The sequence below is a fragment of the Saccopteryx leptura genome, chromosome 7 (assembly GCF_036850995.1).
Source record: "Saccopteryx leptura isolate mSacLep1 chromosome 7, mSacLep1_pri_phased_curated, whole genome shotgun sequence".
Taxonomy (NCBI): domain Eukaryota; kingdom Metazoa; phylum Chordata; class Mammalia; order Chiroptera; family Emballonuridae; genus Saccopteryx; species Saccopteryx leptura.
The window spans coordinates 1298452-1319332 of record NC_089509.1 but is presented as its reverse complement, the minus strand read 5'-3'; the positions used below and the strand labels follow the sequence as shown (position 1 = coordinate 1319332).

The following is a 20881-nucleotide window of genomic DNA, read 5'->3' as shown; positions in this document are numbered from 1 at the left end:
TAAAAATGAGACTCAGAGACATGAACAAGAATGTGATGGCAACTGGGGTGGGGGTTGGGGGATGGGGTGAAGAAGGAGATAGGGGTTAGGGGAGGGGAGGGGCACAAGAAAACCAGATAGAAGGTGACAGAAGACAATTTAACTTTGGGGGAGGGGTACACAGCACAATCAAATGTCAAAATAATCTAGAGATGTTTTCTTTCAACATATGTACCCTGATTTATCAATGTCACTGCATTAAATTTAATAAATTTTAAAAAATAAAAATAAAAACATTTGTAATATTTTCTATTGTAATTATGCTCACATGCCTATTAATTTTTAATAATAATTGTAAGGAAAAAAGTACTAATTTAGATACAAATATTTCATATCACACTCAATGGATCAACTCTGCATCGATCGTATAGGGACATTTACAGATTAGTCTTCCAATATCAAAAACGAGGACATGTAGGAGGACTATTTTCAAGGGAGGACAAAACTTCCTAAAGGAGGATGATTGGTCACCTAATTAAAGGTGAAGGAAGTCTCGCTCTGCATGCACATTTGTCTTGTTGGTTGCCACCAAGATCCTATCAAGTGTTTATTTCACCTTGCTGAATATAAATTGGGCATTGACATCTTAGCTCCATTAGGTCAAATATCCACAACAATCGCAAATCTCCATTTGCAAGTACAAGCCCATGGTTTAGGGGAAAGGCATAATAGACACCAGAGAAGTTCCTCACACAGAAGCAGGTGATATGAGTGAGGCAATCAATATCAGTCACCTGGGGGGACATGCAGAAATCACCAGTACAGTTAAAGAACTATACAGAGTGGGCATAGTCTGCCCCACCAATAGTCCTTTTTACATCCCTGTATGACCCGTCCATAAGCCACACAAATCATGGAGAATGACATGGAGTACAGGGAGCTTAATAAAGTAAGTTCCCCCAGCCTGAACTGTGGTGGTGAAGTGGATAAAGTGTCCACCTGGAATGCTGAGGTTGCCAGTTCAAAACCCTGCACTTGTCTGGTCAAGGCACACATGGGAGTTGATGCTTCCAGCTCCTCCCCCCCCCCTTTCTCTCTCTCCCTCTCACTCTCTCTCCTCTCTAAAGTGAATAAAAAAATAAAAGTTCCCCCAATCCACATGCCATTCCTAACATTGCTCAATTACTAAACGAAGTCTGTCAGTCTCTGGGGACACTTCACTTTGTATTAGATGCTAATGCCTTCTTCATTATTTCCACAGTTCTGCAAAGCCAAGACCAGTTTGCCTTCAACTGGAAAGGAGAACACTGGACATTTCGGGTGTTCTGCAAGGCTATCTCATAGTCCTGCCATCTGTCATGGTTTAAGAGCAAAGTATACTGCTCACAAAAATTAGGGGATCAGGGAACATGTAGATACTCCAGTACTTTCAGCCTTTTGTATAGTGCGTTTTCACCAATGATATAAAAGTTAGTTTTGCATCTCATCTGCATAACTGAACAACTTTCTTTGACTCGTTTTTTGCTTTTCTGATGTTCTTGTTTAATAAAAAAAAAAATCAAATGCTTCTTTTTTTATCACTTCATATTCATTTTGAAATATCTCCTAATTTTTGTGAGCAGTATATATACTGTATCGATGTGGAGCACCTAGAAGACAGAGATGAGCCATAAACCACAGTCAAAGTGCAAAGGTCTGGGTCCTCCAACAAATTCTTGGGAGTTGTCTGGTCTAGTAAGATAAAATTCATTCCAGCAGCTATGCTGGACAACATTCAGAATTACCCTATGCCAGAATCAATGGTACAACTGTAATCAATCTTGGCATTGCTGAAATATTGGAGGCCTTTTCTCCACCTACTGCAGCTGTTGGGTCCTTGTACAGATTGTGATTGGAGACAGGAGCACACTGATGCCTTTACCAGTGCAAAGGTGGCAATTAAACTCAGGACTGGTGGTGGTGGGTGCAACCTACCCTTGTGAATTGGATGTTTCAATTTATCCAGAAGGCTTTGTGTGGGGTTTATAGCTAAAATAAAATCAGAGAAAGGTGCCCCTAGGTTCCTGGTCCCAATAATGGAAGGGAGCTGAGAGGTACAGACCCATGAAGAAACAAGTGTTGGCAGTGTACCTTAGTTTACAGCATGTAGTAAGCTTCACAAAAGCCCTGCCAGTGTCACAAAGAACACAATAACCCAGGGGTAGTCAACCTTTTTATACCTACCGCCCACTTTTGTATCTCTGTTAATAGTAAAATTTTCTAACTGCCCACTGGTTCCATAGTAATGGTGATTTAGAAAGTAGGGAAGTAACTTTCTTTATAAAATTTATAAAGCAGAGTTACAGCAAGTTAAAGCATATAATACTTACCAAGTACTTTATGTCGGATTTTTGCTAAGTTTGGCAGAATAAATCTTTATAAAACAACTTACTATAGGTAAATCTATCTTTTTATTTATACCTTGGTAGCTCCACTACCGCCCACCATGAAAGTTGGAACGCCCACTGTGGGACCAGGCTGACTACCACTGCAATAACCTATTGCCAATGGGTCTATGAGTTTGCTAACCCCAGTCGGGGTGGCCCAGTTCACTACCCTGCACAAGTGGTATGCCCATCTGCAGCAACGATGTGCCCTATCTACTAGTCCACTCAGTACTGAGCTACATGCCATCCTGGGCCCATCACATATATTAATGAAATGCCTGAGGATACTGACATGGGCCTGCAGACACACCCACCATTAAGAGTCACATATCAGCTTAACCAGGCAGTGGTGCAGTGGATAGAGCATCAGCCTGGGATACTGAGGACCCAGGTTCTAAACCCTGAGGTGGCTGGCTTGAGCATGGGCTTATCTGACTTTAGCGCAGGTTCACCAGCTTGAGTGCAGGGTCGCTGGCTTGAGCCCAAAGTTTGCTGGCTTGAGCAAGGGGTCACTAGCTCGGCTGAAGCCCCTTGGTCAAGGCACATATGATAAGCAATCAATGAACTAATAAGGTGCCAAAACTATGAGTTGATGCTTCTCATCTCTCTCCCTTGTCTGTCCCTCTCACTTGCTCTCTCGCTAAAAAGAGTCACATATTAAAGGTTGAGCATCAATTCCTGTCACTGTCTGGTACACTGATAGGTCTGCTAAGGGGAACTGGCCCCACTGGATCACAGTAGCCACAGAGCCCAGGACAGACACTATAGGGCTGGATGGAGGACGCCAGCAAAGCAGTCAATGGGCAGAGATGTGAATGGCTTGGATGAAACTGATGCAAGAACGGAGCCCCATCATTCTGGTGACTGACAGCTGGGCTATGTACAAAGGCCTCACTTTGTGGATGGGACAATGGAAAATAGACAACTGGGAAGTTCAGCACTGCCCACTTTGGAGACCTGAAATGTGGGACAAGATCTGGGAAAGGACAAGAGGCTTGGAGATCACAGTGAATCATGGGCTGGCCCACAGTATAAAGTCACCTCCAGATCAGGAGGCAATCAACTGGCCCAGGTCCAATACACAGAGGAAGGAAGTGATCCTCACGAAGTGGCTCACTGGCTACAGAGAAAGACTGGATGCAAGAGGGTACACACTCTTTGGGAAATCACCAAATGGGCTTGTACCTCACATATGCCCATATTAGGAAGCCTGCCAGGACTGTACCCCTTGTTCTCTTGAACACAACAGACAGTTGCCATGGCATCTTGGGCACACAGCAAGTGCAGGAGCATTGGCCATGAGATGGCAGGTATATTACATGGGGCCCTTGCTACTACTGTCTCACAACTGCAGGTACACTCTGACAAGTGTCGACACTGTCACTGGCCTACTGCAAGCAACCCAGAAGGCTACTGTACAGGGACTCATTTCACTGGTCACCAGATGCAGGAATGAACCAAGGACAATGTAACATGGCACTCACGTCTGCCCTATAATCTTAAAGCATCTGGATCGATTGAGAGGAAGAATGAACTATTGACGCAGGCTTTGCAAAGACAGACTCATTCCTTGCAGGGATGGATGCACATGCTACCAGAAGCTCTGCTGGAACTCAGCAGCTACACCAGACAAGCACAACCTAGTGTGTACCACATCTTAACCAGTAGACCACTGACAGCAAAAAGGATGCAGCTGGAGAGCTTGGCTGCTGAATGGACGCATACCTGAGGTCACATAATGCTATATTACTGACCACTCCACATGACCTAGGACCAGAGACCAATCTCCCCCTGGATATGGCAGGTTCCCCCCAGATGGTCTGGGCTCACTGGAGCCTACAGGGAAGGAAAATATCTTAACTTGCAGATAACACCTTGATTGCTTCCAACACCCACTTGTCAGCTGATGGTGCAGAACCTGTAAGACCAAACACTAAGGGCACACCTTTTCAGTGTTTTGAAGTGTTATCATTCCTCCCCTATGTTAGTGCCTCCAACTGCTCCATGGGTTTTGCAAATCAGGGCAGACACTGCTCCCAGCCACAGTTCTTAGTACAGATGACAAAGTAGCCCATATTTTGCCTGAGGCTTATGATCGGCTGTTGCTGGTGCCTGTAACTCCTCTGTCTTTCCAGACATAGTGTGCCAGGTAACCTATCTGCCACCTGTGCTCACAAGTTGTCATTACCCTAGTATGAGAACGACTGCTGGATCTGAGAAGAAATGCCTTCCTCTACCCAGATGCCCACCCCGTTAGGGCACGAATAGTCTGAGGGAATTTATGGAAAATCATTGCATAGAATGAAAGAATCCATATTACATCGGGGTTGAGGTGTAGAACTCACTTAGAGATGCAACATGGCTCCAGCAGCAATGGCAACTAAGAGGTGCTGCACTTTCTATGACTGCTCGGAAAGCTGGATGTCAAACTTCATGCCCTAGGAGGAAAGTTAATGAATGTTATAAGTATAGTAACTTCCTGTTATCTTTTAACTTAGAGATGCACTGTTCTTCCTGATGGTCTACGTGACTACCCATCATATGGTTTTGCTATTAACCAACCCCCTTTATGGTGTTAACCCCTATAAAAAGGGACCCTTTTCTGGGAGGAGTACAGATTTTCCCCAGCCTGCCACCACCAGGAGCAGCTGCTTTGCCTTTGTATGTAAGTTTCTCCTATTAAAGCTCTTATCAATTTGAATAAGACCATGTGTCAGCCTGACCAGGCGGTGGCACAGTGGTTAGAGCATCGGACTGGGATGCGGAGGACCCAGGTTTGAGACCCTGAGGTTGCCAGCTTGAGCGCAGGCTCAACTGGTTTAAGCAAGGCTCAGCAGCTTGAGCCCAAGGTCGCTGGCTTGAGCAAGGGGTCACTCAGTCTGCTGTAGCCCCCTGGTCAAGGCACATATGAGAAGGCAATCAATGAACAGCTAAGGTGTCATAACAAAAAACTGATGATTGATGCTTCTCATCTCTCTCCGTTCCTGTCTGTCTGTCCCTATCTATCCCTCTCTGTCCCTGTAAAAAAAGAAAAAAAAAGACTGTGTCAGTCCTTCGGAATCGATCCCGAATTTAGACTTTTGGGGCTTTCCCCCAATGGGGAAATACAAATGCCAAGAAGATTCATTTGCCTTGACCAGGTGGTGGCGCAGTAGATACAGCGTCGGACTGGGATGCAGAGGACCCAGGTTCAAGACCCCGAGGTTGCCAGCTTGAGCATGGGCTCATCTGGCTTGAGCAAAAAGCTCACCAGCTTGGACCCAAGGTTGCTGGCTCGAGCAGGGGGTTGCTTGGTCTGCTGAAGGCCTGCGGTCAAGGTAGATATGAGAAAGCAATCGATGAATGACTCAAGTGTCGCAACAAAAAACTGATGATTGATGCTTCTCATCTCTCTTCATTCCTGTCTGTCTGTCCCTGTCTATCCCTCTCTCTGACTCTCTCTCTGTCCCTGTAAAAAAAAAAAAAAAGAAGATTCATTTGACTCACCTATGGTGGCGCAGTGAATAAAGCATCAACCTGGAATGTTAAGGTTGCCAGTATGAATCCTCTGGCTTGCGTGGTCAAGGCACATATGAAAGGAGGAGGAAGGAGGAAGAAGGAGGAAAAAGGAGAAAAAGGAGGAGGAAGGAGGAGGGAGGAGAAGGGAAGGAAGAAGAGGAGGAGGAGGAAGAGAAAGACAAAGAGAAAGAGGAAGAGAAGGAAGAAGAGGAGGAGGAGGAGGAGGAAGAGCAGAAAGAGGAGGAGGAGGAGGAAGAGCAGAAGGAGGAAGAGGAGAAAGGAGGAGGAAGAGGAGGAAGAGGAAGAAGTGGAGGAGAAAGAAGGGGAGGGGGAGGAAGAGGAGGAAACCCTGGCTTCGTCTTTCTACTAAGAGACTGAGACATACCCTGTCCAATAGGAACTGCACAATTTTGATACCTTATTTACATAAAACAAACCCAATTGGGACCTGGGCAGGAATTTTCACTCTAAAAGGCAGCCTCCCTTTTGTCTCAGTGGAGCACAATTTAGGTTGCTACCTGAATCTGTATCCTGGGCTGCAGATCCTTTTGTTCAAATACACATTTTTAATTTTCATTACAGTCTAAAATTAATTTTGGTTTACACCTGTGTAGACTATAGATTTCTATAATAACTGATAACGTTTTTGAACATTTATTATATACTAGGCACATACTCAACTTATCAGTGGTTTTCAACCTTTTTTACACTTGAGAATCAGTGAAAACAGAATTATTTTAGGAACCACTAAGGCAGAGATCACCCTGAGCATAAGCAAATTTGACTAAGATCATTGGGTCTATAATCTTCACACAACATCAGGGTGATTAACTTTTGCAGACCAGCATGAAATTTCTGGTGACTGATCCATGGACCAGCAATTGAAAAACACTTAAATATATTATCTCATTTAAACCTCATTAAAATCTATGAATTAGGTACATTTATCTCTACTTTACAGATAAGGAAAGTGAGGCTTAAAGAGGTTAAATAGTAAAGCTGGAACTCACATTCAGGTCTGACTCCCAAGTTCATACTCTTAATTGCTTACTACTTCTATTTTCTTCCGTATCTTTTCTGTATTTACGGTGTTTTTTTCAATAAACATTACAATCACAATCAGTCAATGTGTAGGGTTTGCTAATTTAGTTAATTTGGTTCAACTGTTGCCTCATCTTCAAAGCCTCCTGGAATGCTCGCCCCACCAGAGTACACAGTAGGTATTCCATAAATGATAGTACCACTTTGGTAGAGCAAACCCAATTTTCTGGCTGCCATGACACAGCAGAGAGGCAGCATGGTGCAGCTGTTCAGAGCATAGGTTCCCAAGCCACTACCTGCATTCAAGTCCCAGCTCCCTCACACACAAGAAATGTGAACACAGGCAAGCAGCTGTCTATGTTTCAGTTCCCTCACGGGTATAATAACGGTAACTAATTCAATGAGTTGCTACTGAAGATTAAATGAGTATTTTTAAGTGCCTACCAGTAAATGCAAATAAAACAAAACAAAACTTTCATAAATCAGAGATTTGGTAGGCAACATCTTTAATGAATCTTGGAGGGAAAAAAGAATCTTGTAACACTGCAAAGGGTAGTCCTTTCTGTTTGCCAATTCTCTATTTTATAAAAATCTGGTTCCAAGCACTGTTCTAGATGTTGGAGCACCAAAATCAACAAAACACTGCCTCTGCCCTTGAAGAGCTAAATTCCTGGTAGAGTACACAGAGACTCTTATAGAGCAATGTGGTAAGTGCAACTGTAGAGGCAGATGCAGAGTGCTCTAGAAACATTTGTCCCAAGGTAGTGCCCACTAGGGGTCCCAATTTGGAAGTTACCAAAAGAATGCTGATAAAATCACACATTAAACTATTCTTTTGGGCCCTGGCCAGTGGCTCAGTGGACAGAGCATTGGTCCAGCATATGGACTTCCCAGGTTTAATTCACAGTCAGGCCACACGAGAAGTGATCTTCTGCTTCTCCACCCTTCCCTCTTCCCTGTCTTTCACTCTCTTCATTCTCCCCCTCCTGTAGCCAGTGGCTTGACTGGTTTGATTACATCACCCCAGGTGCTGGGGATAGCTGGGAGTGTCAGCCACAGGTGCTAAAATAGCTCTGTACTCAAGCATTGGCCCCAGATGGGGTTGCAGAGTGGATCCTGGTCAGGTACATGTGGGAGTCCTTTCACCTAAGGAAAAAAAAACCTATTCTTTTGATTTGTCATGATTAATTATTAAGTCCCACACGAAATGATTACCTGCACATATGGGTGAAAAAACTACAATTAGAAAAACTTTCAAAGTGTATAAACCATACAGTGCTTTTTAAATTTATGATACTATGAATCTCAAACAAAACACTCTTGAGGACATTTAACGACCAGGCGGTGGTACAGTGGATAGAGCATCAGACTGGGACACTGAGGACATTTAAGAAATGCAGTGTGATAGTTACAAAAAGGACTCCAAAGACTATTCCTATCCTCATGTCAATGGGAAAAAGAAAGTATAACAAAAAATTTAAGAAACAATCTAAATAAAGGAGAGGGAAAATAGTGAGGGAGTGGGCGGATGTTACAACTCCCACCTCCAATAACCAAAGTGGATTACAACTTAACTTAGGAACAATCATCTTGAAAAACCAACTTTGGACTAAACTAAGAGGAATCTATAATCAAGCATCACCGAAGGAACCACACTGAGCTGGTAGTAAAGGCGGAGAAGAGAGCAGCCCAGAGGGTCTCTCACAGCAGAGTGGGTTGCCCAAAGAGTTGTGGGTCCTCAGCCACAGGACCGGACCCCAACCTGGATCCCCAGACACTATAGGAGGCATACAGACAGTATTTAGCTGAAAGAAGAGCTGGAACACTGTTTGCAAGAGGGAGACAGAACTCGCCTGACCAGGTGGTGGCGCAGTGGATAGAGCGTCGGACTGGGATGTGGAGGACCCAGGTTCGAGACCCCCAAGGTCACCAGCTTGAGCGCGGGCTCATCTGATTTGAGCTTAAAGCTCACCAGCTTGGACCCAAAGTCGCTGGCTCGAGCAAGGGGTTACTAGGTCTGCTGAAGGCCTACGGTCAAGGCTTATATGAGAAACCAATCAATGAACAACTAAGGTGTCGCAACGAAAAACTGATGATTGATGCTTCTCATCTCTCTCTGTTCCTGTCTGTCTATCCCTCTCTCTGACTCTCTCTGTTTCTGTAAAAAAAAAAAAAAAAAAAAGAGGGAGACAGAACTCTCAACCCCAAGCACTGTCTTAAAGGGACCATGCAGGAAACCTCGTTCACAACCATACCTGGGGCTCCTGGAGCCGAGAGCGCTTAGAGGACTGGATTTGCGAGAAGAGAATATAGTCTCAGGGGCACAGGAAAAGACTGTGGGTGACAGCCACCCTGACCCTTGTACTGGGCCACTCCCCAAACCTAAAGTGCCCATTCTTCCTGGGAGAACCAAGCCAGCAGAAGGAAGCAATTACCCTGCCCCAGTCAGTGCAGAAAGATACTTAGAAGCAAGAGGCGCATCAGGGACACAGGTTTTGAGTGCTGAGGTCTGGGCTACACAGCTCCCTCAACCTGCTGAGTACCCTCCGAGGAGCCAGAGAGCCGGCTGGGGGGCCGAAGCTTGGTCCACTCAGAGGACAGGGAGGAGCCCAGCACAGAAAGGCCTCCTGTGGGAAAGGGGGGGCAGTGGGATGAGGAATCCAGCAGACTGAGAGGTGGTAGAGCCCAGCAAGGGATCCTGCCGCGCCAACAGGGGGCGGAGCCAGGCAATGCACAGCAACAGCCAGGAGCGGAGCCTGAAGAGGCATCCCTCACACCTGCCATGGGGGGAGAGCCCAGTGAGGAGAGGAGGCCCCCCACGCCAGCAGAGTAGCCTGAGCTGCAGCCAGCGAGCGCACATCAGTGCCCAAGTGCCAGGTGAGGTGGGGGGGAGGGCAATGTCCTATCAGGAATAGAGGCCACACACACTGGCCAAGAGTAGATAAAAGCCAGACTAGGAGTGCAGCTGATACTTAAAACAACCTCAGGGCTCAGAAGAGGCAGCTACAAATTCTCGCCTGACCTGTGGTGGCGCAGTGGATAAAGCGACGACCTGGAATGCTGAAGTCGCTGGCAAAACCCTGGGCTTGCCCAGTCAAGGCACATATGAGAGTTGATGCTTCCTGCTCCTCCCCCTTCTCTCTCTCTCTCCTCTAAAATGAATAAATAAAAATTTTTTAAAAATTAAAATCAATAAAAGTCAATAAATCTAAGACAACTAACAATAAAGGCAAAAATTTAATGTTACAAAAAATAATAATGTAATTAACGACCAAGAGAAAGGAAGTCAGCCAATGTTCCCAATAAATCCCAGGAATATTCAATATTCAAGACAAAAGATGAAGTTATACAGACACATGTCTTATAATTGTGGGTATATACAGATGTAGATATACCTCACAAAACACTTCAGGATATAAAAAAGGTTTTTTATTTCCACATATACAGTTCAATCCTGATTTACAAAGGATGTGTGGGAAAATTTCATGTAAATTGTTCCACTAATTAAATCATAGTACTAATGAGAGAATGTGTTAGTTTAGTAAATTCTATTATTAACCCTTTTTAAAAATAATTACCAAATGTCAGTTAATTAGTTGGGAAATAAACTTACATGTATTTTGATTTATTTTGATCTGGCTTAATTAAAATGAGGTTCACCTCCAAATGTAATCAACATCATCTGTTATCAGAAATTCATGTTTACTAATTTAATCATTATGAAATTAGAACAGAATAACGTTTAAAAAGAAAACCACATAGTGTTGGAATTAGGAAAACAATTTAGATCTTCTCTTAATCCAGTACTCCTTCATTACACCAGAAAATGGACAGTTTCTCAAAATGTTTTTTAGTAAATCTACTCTTCCGTTATTATATTTCTGGTTATTCCTGTGCAACAAATATTGGCTAAGAAAAATTTAAAAGAAACACACTCCTTGAGTGAGAACACAGGGAAAAATACAGCATTAATTTTTACCATTTTTTGCCTGACCAGGCGGTGGCGCAGTGGGTAGAGCATCAAACTGGGATGCCAAAGACCCAGGTTCGAGACCTCGAGGTCACCAGCTTGAGCGTGGGCTCATCTGGTTTGACCAAAAGCTCAACAGCTTGGACCCAAGGTCACTGGCTCGAGCAAGGGGTTACTCAGTCTACTGAAGGCCCTTGGTCAAGGCACATATGAGAAAGCAATCAATGAACAATTAAGGTGTCACAACGCGCAACAAAAAACTAATGATTGATGCTTCTCATCTCTCCGTTTCTGTCTGCCTGTCCCTGTCTGACTCTCTCTCTGTCGCTGTAAAAAAAAAGGGGGGGGGGGGGGCTTACCATTTTTGGCCCTGGACGATTGGCTGTTATAGAGTGTCAGCCCAGTATGTGGATGTCTGTGATTTCACTCCCATTTAAGGGCACACAGGAAAAGCACCCATCTGCTTCTCCACCCTTCCCCCTCTCCTTTCTCTCTATTTCTCTCTTCCCCTCCCACACCCAAGGCTCCATGGGAGCAGTTGGCCCAGGCACTGAGGATGGCTATATGGCCTCCACCTCAGGTGCTAGAATGACTCCAGTTGCAACAGAGCAACACCCCAGATGGGCAGAGCATCGCCCCCTAGTGGGCAGGCCAGGTGAATCCCAGTTGGGTACATGTGGGAATCTGTCTCTGCCTCCCTACTCCTCACTTCAGAAAAATACAAAGAAAAAAAAAAGAATTTTACCATTTTTTTAAGCTAGGTGTCTTTCTTTAATGCATAACAGGAGACTTAAATTCATAATTAAAAATCTTAAAAATCCACAAAATCAGAATCTGATTAATACATACAGCTGCACAGGATATTTTACAAAATCCTCTGATTCTGCTTCCATCTATAGACCAACAAACGAAACTGAAGTTAGCCTTACAAGGATCAGCAACAGATGCTACAACTACCAGATGAAAGATGAATGGCAAAGAGGCCAGCACTATAGTGCTAATTTATCATGCCACAGTTTACATGCTAACTGCAGTGGAGAAAAAAATACCTTACCCCCTTAACCAAGTGATCAAACTCAGCATCATAAACAAACTTGATGGTATATATCAAGTTCCTGGTGGAAAACAATATGAAGTACACAGCATCACTTAGTAGTTATTCTTGCCCAAAAAGATTTCACTTGAAACTCACCAACCCTTTAAATCTCCTGCAGTTAGCTAATAAAGAGGCAACAGTTGGAAAACTCTTACTGACGCCATGCAGGAGGGGGTGGGGGGAGTCAAAAACACCAAGAGTGTGATTCATTTTATAGAACACCAGGTTTGATCTCTTAAAAATTCAGATTTTAAAAGGGTGGGGATGAGGCTGTTCTAGATTAGAATAGACCAGAGATTTAACAACCAAATGCAGCAAAAACCTTTATTGGAATCCTGGTATGATGGGGTTGGGTATAAAAAGCCCTAAAAGACCCTTCAATATAGATAGGGACATTTAAATATGGATAAGCATGAGATTACATTAAGGGATTCTTTGGCCCCTTGAGTGTGGCTCTTCCACAAAATACCACATGCAGGCACTACCTCGATAAGGAACATACCTACCTATATAGTTTAAGTTTAAAATATTTGGCTCTCAAAAGAAGTTTCAATAGTTGTACTGTTGATATTTGGCTCTGTTGACTAATGAGTTTGCCAACCACTGGGCTAGCATCATCCTGAAACACCAAGGTTGCGGGTTTGATTCCTGGTCATGGGACACATGGGAAGGGGCCAGTGAAAGTACAATTAAGTGGAACAACAAAATGAATGTTTCACTCTGTCTCTAAAATCAATTAAAAACATATTAACAATAATGGTATTTTGCATATGTAAAAAAATGTAGGCCCCAGGCCCTGGCCGGTTGGCTCAGTGGTAGAGCGTCGGCCTGGCATGCGGGGGACCCAGGTTCGATTCCCGGCCAGGGCACATAGGAGAAGCACCCATTTGCTTCTCCACCCCCCACCCCCTCCTTCCTCTCTGTCTCTCTCTTCCCCTCCCGCAGCCAAGGCTCCATTGGAGCAGGGATGGCCTGGGCACTGGGGATGGCTCCTCGGCCTCTGTCCCAGGCGCTGGAGTGGTTCTGGTCGTGGCAGGGCGACACCCCGGAGGGGCAGAGCATCGCCCCCTGGTGGGCAGAGCTTCGCCCCTGGTGGGCGTGCCGGGTGGATCCCGGTAGGGCGCATGCGGGAGTCTGTCTGACTGTCTCTCCCCGTTTCCAGCTTAAGGAAAAAACAAACAAACAAAAAAAAAAAACTGTAGGCCCTGGCCGGTTTGCTTAGTGGTAGAGCGTTGGCCTGGCGTATGGAAGTCCCAGGTTCAATTCCCGGCCAAGGCACACAGGAGAAGCGCCCATTTGCTTCTCCACCCCTCCCCCTCTCCTTCCTCTCTGTCTCTCTCTTCCCCTCCCGCAGCCGAGGCTCCATTGGAGCAAAGATGGCCCGGGCGCTGGGGATGGCTCCTTGGCCTCTGCCCCAGGCGCTAGAGTGGCTCTGGTTGCGGCAGAGCGACGTGGTGGGCAGAGCTTCGCCCCTGGTGGGCGTGCCGGGCGGATCCCAGTCGGGCGCATGCGGGAGTCTGACTGTCTCTCCCGGTTTCTAGCTTCAGAAAAATACAAAAAAAAAAAAGTCATCTTTGGAGATGTATGTTGACATATTTTGGCATAAAATATCATGACGTCTACAGCTTAGTTTCAAATGGTTCAGCCAGAAATAATTTACATATTTACAGATAAAGCAAATATGGCAAGATGTTGATAAATGTTGGATCTAGAGGGTTATCATATGAATGTTCACTACTACCAATTTCCTGTATGTCTGAAATTGCTTCATAATACAAGGGAAAGGAGGGTTAAAGAGCACCAGTTTTATAAAGGGGGGGGGGGGGGAACGGCCTGAAATCAAAGCTGTGGAAACTGTCAAGAACTAGCATGACTTCGTTTTTAGCATCTGTTAAATATAGTCTACCCCTTTGGTGACAATAAGGTTAAGAGAAATGAAAGCTCCACCTAAAACATTGCTTTAAAGATTAAGACTATGAGAGTGATGTCAGAGAAATGGCGGCGTGAGAGATACTCCCAATCTGTCCCCTTGAAATTTCAACAAATTCAACAACACAGAAAAAAAACCTTAGGAACACCAAAAATTTACACACACCAGACAAAGGTATGACGGGTGAAAAAGTGGCCTAAGTGGCTAAATATGTAAGACCAGTGGTAATCAACCTGGTCCCTCCCACCCACTAGTGGGCATTCCAGCTTTCATGGTGGGCAGTAGCAGAGCAACCAAAGGATAAATAAAAAGATAGATTTAACTATAGTAAGTTGTTTTATAAAGATTTATTTTGCCAAGCTTAGCGAAAATCCCATATAAAGTACTTGGTAAGTAATTATTATTATATGCTTTAACTTGCTATAACTCTACTTTATAAATTTTATAAAGTAAACTTACTTCCGTACTTTCTAAATCACCATTACTGTGGAACCGGTGGGCGGTTAGAAAATTTTACTACTAACAGATACAAAAGTGGATCGTAGGTATAAAAAGGTTAACTACCCCTGTATAAGGCGAAGATGGGCATTTCGCTTTCTATGCTGATCTGAGGTAGGGACAATTTTGTTTGGAGCCAGCTAAGAGGAGGGACTGGGCTAGTAGGGATGGACCTGAGTTAGGGTAGATGCCCAAACAAAGGAAAGAACACACTGGCTCTGCCTGAGATCGCAGACACTGGGCATGCACAAGGGCAGTGGAATCCACCTAAAATTACCAGCACAGGGTGCCCACGTGGGCCAGCACCAGCATCTTTGTGCTCCACGATCACCGGCGCAGTGCTAGCAGCTCCACCTAGCATCACCAGCTTGGGTAGCGAGCCGGCACGCACAAGGCCTGATGTGCTTAGCCCAAGATTAACAACTTTGAGCACCTGTGTGAGCACCAGCGTCTTTGGGCACTTCTAGCTCCACGATCCACAGCACAGGGCATGCGCAGGGACCAGGGTGCTTAGCTCGAGATTGTCGGCGCTGGGCACCTGTGGGGGCACCAGCATCTTTGGGCATTCCTGGCTCCACGATCTCCAGTGCCAGGCGCGCGCATGGGCCAAGACCCTTGGCCTGAGAATGCTCGCGCTGGGTGCCTGACTGGTGGTTGCAATCGTCTGTGAGCACTGCTAGAGTCATGGGAGCTGGACACACACATGGCCTGTCATGGGCTACCAAGCAGTGCAAGTGGGAAAAGCCCATAGAGATTAAAACCACGGCGCACTGAGGCATGCAGATATGCCCACCAACCCACAGAATTTTGCCTGTGTATAACAGAAAGGAACTTGGCCATTGGTCTGTATCCTGCCCTGCCTGCTCTTGCTGGCAGCTCTGGTTCCCACTGCCTTCCCCAGAACTATGCTTTGAGCAGCACTGGGGGGGGGGGGACTTGGCTGTGCATAAATTCCCTTACTGCAAGGACAGTAGCTGAGGCAGACCCCACAGCTAAGTCTCCAGGCTTCTAGCTCCAGTGGGAGGGACATGCAGAGAGGCGCCTGGAAAACTGAAAGACTGACATTACTAGAGCCATATAATTGCAAAGCTCTAACAAGCCCTACCTGCCAATGGGACTGAAGTCCAGCCTACATCACTGCCACAGTGACACAACAGCAGACCTCTGCCCAAGACCCACGCAGAGGCAAAACTCAGAGTACAGCACCACTTGCCAAAAAAAAAGAAGCTAACTCTCAAAACCAGAAAATTACATTTAACACTTTTTGTCATTTTTACTTTCCTTTTTCTTTTTTTATTATTTTCCTTTTAAACTACATTATCCATAGTTGTTACATTTTTTCATTCTTGTTTTTTGTGAGGGTTTCATTTCAGACACCTTTACTTGTTTTTTTTTCTCTTTCTTTCTCTTTGTTTTGTATTTTGGTTTTTGTTCTTTCTTTCTCTTTATTCTCCCTTGTCGTTTCTTTTCCTTTATCTTTTTTTTCCTTTTTTCTTCTTTTCCTTTTTGCTCTCATCCGATTGTCATTTATCATCAAATTATTTGTTTGGACTCATACTTTTCTTTGTAGTATTTTGCTTGTTTTTTACTTCATTTTTTTCTCTATTCTTTCATCAGTCCTCAGTTCCTGCTCCTTGTTCTCTGTAGTTTTTATTCTACTTATCATTACAGAATTTTCATTTTTTCACGGTATTTTTTCAACTTTTATTTTACTTTCTTAGTTATCTCTTATTAGTGTTATTAACAACACCACTCTCAAATGCCATTAAGGAGAAAGAAATCAAATATCATAGATACAAAAGACGGATACGTAGCGCTGATAAATGATGAAAAATCTCTAGAAAAAAATTTCAATTACGCAGAAACTTTGGAGTTAAATGACAGGGAATTCAAAATTGAAGTCCTAAAAATACTCAGTGAAATATAATAAAGCTCTCAAAGGCAATTTAGTGAGCTCAAAAAACAATTTAATGAACAAAAAGAATACTTCATCAAGGAAACTGAAACTATAAAAAGGAACCAAACAGAGGTGAAAAACTAAATACATGAACTGAAAAATGAGGTGACAAGCTTAGCTAATAGAACAGGCCAGATAGAAGAGAGAATTAGTGACATAGAAGACAGGCAACTAGAGACACTACAGAGAGAAGAGAAAGACTCACAAATTTAAAAAAATGAGAAAGCCCTACAAGAACTGTCTGACTTCATCAGAAAGAGTAATATAAGAATAATGGGTATATAGCAGAAAGAGAAGAGAGAGAAAAAGGAATGGAGAACATATTCAAACAAATAATCAATGAAAATTTCCCAAGCCTGTGGAAAGAATTGGAGGTTTAAATTCAAGAGACCTACTCCATGGCACATCATAATGAAATTATCACAAATCAATGACAAAGAAAAAATCCTCAAGGCAGCCAGGGAAAAGAATACTACAACATATAAAGGAAGGCCCATTAAGTTATCATCAGATTTCTCAGCAGAAACTCTGCAAGCCAGAAGAGTGTGAATCCTAATATTTAAAGTACTGAAAGAGAGGAACTTCCAGCCAAGAATACTATATCCACCAAAGCTTTCCTTCAAATATGAAGGGGAAATAAAAACATTCACAGATAGAGAAGATGAGGAAATTTATCACCAGAAAACCCCCACTTCAAAAACTACTAAAAGGGGTTATCCGACCAGATACAAAGAACAAAACAACAAAATCACAAGTAAAAGCTCCAACAGGAGCACAATAAAAACAAGAATAGGCCTGACCTCTGGTGGTGCAGTGGATAAAGCATCGACATGGGAACATTGAGGTTGCCGGTTCAAAACCCTGCACTTGTCTGGTCAAGACATATATGGGAGTTGATGCTTCCAGCTCCTCCCCCCTTTCTCTCTCTCTTTCTCTCTCTTCCTCCCTCCTCTCTAAAAATGAATAAATAAAAATAAATTTTAGAAAAAAAAGTTTAAAAAAAATAAAAAAAAAAACAAGAATAGGCCCTGGCCAGTTGGCTCAGTGGTAGAGCGTCGGCCTGGCGTGCAGGAGTCCTGGGTTCAATTCCCGGCCAGGGCACACAGGAGAAGCGCCCATCTGCTTCTCCACCCCTCCCCCTCTCCTTCCTCTTTGTCACTCTCTTCCCCTCTCGCAGCCAAGGCTCCATTGGAGCAAAGTTGGCCAGGGCACTGAGGATAGCTCTGTGGCCTCTGCCTCAGGCGCTAGAATGGCTCTGATTGCAACAGAGCAACGCCCCAGATGGGCAGAGCATCGCCCCTGGTGGGCGTGCTGGGTGGATCCGGTTGGGTGCATGTGGGAGTCTGACTGCCTCCCCATTTCCAACTTCAGAAAAATACAAAAAAAAAGATGTTCATCATCACTAGCTATTAGAGAAATGCAAATCAAAACTACAATGAGATATCACCTCACACCTGTTAGATTAGCTATTATCAACAAGACAGGTAATAACGAGTGTTGGAGAGGCTGTGGAGAGAAAGGAACCCTCATTCACTGTTGGTGGGAATATAAAGTAGAACCACCATTATGGAAGAAAGTACAGTGGTACCTTGAGATACAAACAGACCAACATACGAATTTTTAAGATACGAGCTGCAACTAGGTCAGTATTTTTGTTCGAGATCTGAGCAAAATTCCAAGATACGAGTCATGATTCGGAAAGCTGCCACTAGTTGGCGCATTGGCGCACGAGTCCAGTATCGGCAGTTTGATATACAAGTTGACTGACTTACAAGCTCGGTTACAGAACAAATTAAATTCATATCTCAAGGTACCACTGTATGGTGATTCCTCAAAAAATTAAGAACTACCATATGACCCAGCAATCCTTCTACTGGGAATATACCCCCATAACTCAAAAACACTGGTACGTAAAGACACAAGCAGCCCATGTTCACTGCAGCATTGTTCACAGTGGCCAAGACATGGAAACAACCAAAAAACCTTTCAATAGAAGATTGGATAAAAAAGATGATGTGATACATATATACTATGGAATACTACTCAGCCATAAGAAACGATGACATCGGATCATTTACAACAACGTGGATGGACCTTGATAACATTATAATGAGTGAAATAAGTAAATCAGAAAAAACTAAGAATTGTATTATATGATTCCATACATAGGTAGGACACAAAATTGAGACTCATGGACATATCAATAGATAGATAAGAGTGCAGTGGTTACAAGAGAAGGAGAAAGGAGGAGAGGGAGAAGTTGGCGAGGGGAGGAGCACAAAGAAAACCAAATGAAGGGTGAGGGAGGACAATTTGACTTTGGTTGATGGGTATGCAACATAATCGAATGTGAAAATGATCTGGAGATGTTTTCTCTAAATCTATGTGCTCTCGTTGACCAATGTCACCCCGTTAAAATTAACTGTATAAATAAAACTATTTAAAAATATATATTGAGACTACAGTGTAATCCAATTATACATATGAGATAAACCTTTAACACCTAGTTCTCTCAAAAGAGACACATGGACAGCATGATTAGATAACCAATATTCAACATAATTCAACAAGGCTCAACATTTTACATTTTAGTCAAATAAGTCAATCTGTGAATCCACTTGTTAACTCTGATACTTTCTCTACAAACATTACAAAGATGGTCAACTACAAATTTTCTTAAACCTTGCAATATACTAGAGAAAATTACAGAGTATTGTAACTTTGCATTAATAGATCTCTTCAACATTTGCAACTTTGCATGAAGCTTCAAAGACTCACAGAAATTTATCAACACTTTCCTCTGTAAAGTAAAAGGTAAAGACCTACTTTTTCACTAAACATAATCAAAGAAATAGTACAGGCCAATGCTAAAATGAGATTCAGCAGTTAGTTTATATACACTGATGGGGGCTACACAAAAAAAATCACACCATTAAAACAACTTTCTACAATATTCTACACTGTAAATTTCTGACATTCAATTCAGAAATATTGCATAAGACAAGACACAAATTACTAAGTGTGTTGCCACTGCCACATAATCCGGCAACAACTTATGCAATAAGGAAATATCAAGCAAATAACTCAACTGCAAATTTCCTGTATGCATCAGTAATAAACTGCACAAAACTTGAACTTTTCAAGAAATATGCAGTCTTACCAAATTAATTTCTTCTGATGAGAGAAAAAGAGAAAATTATTTTCTGTTCAGCCCTACTGTAAAGAAAAGGTGGGACCACTTTTAAAAATAGTTTTCTTTTAAGCCAAGAAAATGATTTGGCTGGGCTGCAGCAAAACACATCACACACTTTACGTTAGGGGCAAGTAAACTACATCTATCGATATATTTAGAATTTACTCCCTGGAAATAACTCTCCAGTTATTCTAATTGTTCTTAAATACGTGTTTTTTGCAAGACGCAGAAACACAGTTATACAGAAAATACAGCATATTGGAATCATGGCTTCCCAGATGAGCAGCTGCGTGACCTCGGCCACAGTCCGGAGCCCGAGCCTCGACTGTTCATCTGTAAAATGGGCAGACGGAGCACAACCCCTCCCAAGAACGTAGTAGTGGTTCAGCTGGGTGCAACCTAAGTGTTCCCTAAAGAAAAAAGTGGGATCGTCCTCGTCACTACGGACCGCGATGTGGCACTGCAAAAACACAGCGAGAGCGAGAGAGAGAGAGCGAGAGAGCGAGAGAGAGAGAGAGAGAGAGCGCGACACACACACACACACACACACACACACACACACACACACACACACGGCACGTACCGGCCGCTCCGCGGAACGTGTAGAGCCTCAGGCCCGCGGAGCCCGCCCCTCCGCCCCGCGCGGCCTGTCACCGCGCCCCCCGGCCGGGGGAAGCCGCGGGCTCGGGGGTCGGAGGGGCGCGCGAAAAGTCGGGCACAAGCCGAGCGGCCAGGCCCGTCCCTCCCTCACGTGCAGCCCCGGGCCGACCGGGAGGCCGGGGCCGCTCGGCGCCCCGCGGGCCCGCGGGGAGCTGAGCAGGAAGGAGGAAGCCGCCGGCGCGTCGCCAAATGCCGGAGACGGGGCGGGGGCGACGATTCCTCGGCTGGGGGTGCCGGGCTCCGGGTCGTCGTCCTCGTCGTCGCCGCTGCCGCACGAGCCAGGCGACCCCCGAACGCCGCACCCAGGGGCCGCACCGCCTCAGTCAGGCGCCGCTGCGGAGGGCAGCCCGGCCGCCACTACACACAGACCCGTGACGTCGCGCGTAACACGCCACACGTCACGACCGGCTTCCTCCTGCGCGCGCAGCCCTTCTCTCGCAGACTCTACCCGCCGCGGGCGCGCGCCACGCCTAGAGCGCCGAGCGGAGGCCGAGGGCGGTGTGCTCGCGCCTGCGCAGGCCCACTGCTTCAGCCCCCTCAGCCGGCCCGGGATTCTCAGCAGCCTCTTCCGCCCGCACACTGACGCACGCTGACGCACACGCAGCCGCACCTCGGTCCGCTAGCGTCTGCGTA

At 44.7% G+C, this 20881-nt stretch overlaps 1 protein-coding gene across 1 annotated transcript in view; it reads right to left on the bottom strand.

Annotated features, from left to right (window-relative positions):
* Positions 1-20650, bottom strand: part of MAP3K2 (mitogen-activated protein kinase kinase kinase 2) — a 98230-nt gene extending 77580 nt beyond the window's left edge. Inside the window, exon 1 of the mRNA XM_066345973.1 lies at positions 20172-20650. The gene's annotated coding sequence lies outside the window, so the exon portion shown is untranslated. The remainder of the gene's footprint in view (positions 1-20171) is intronic.
* Positions 20651-20881: the final 231 nt, after the last annotated feature.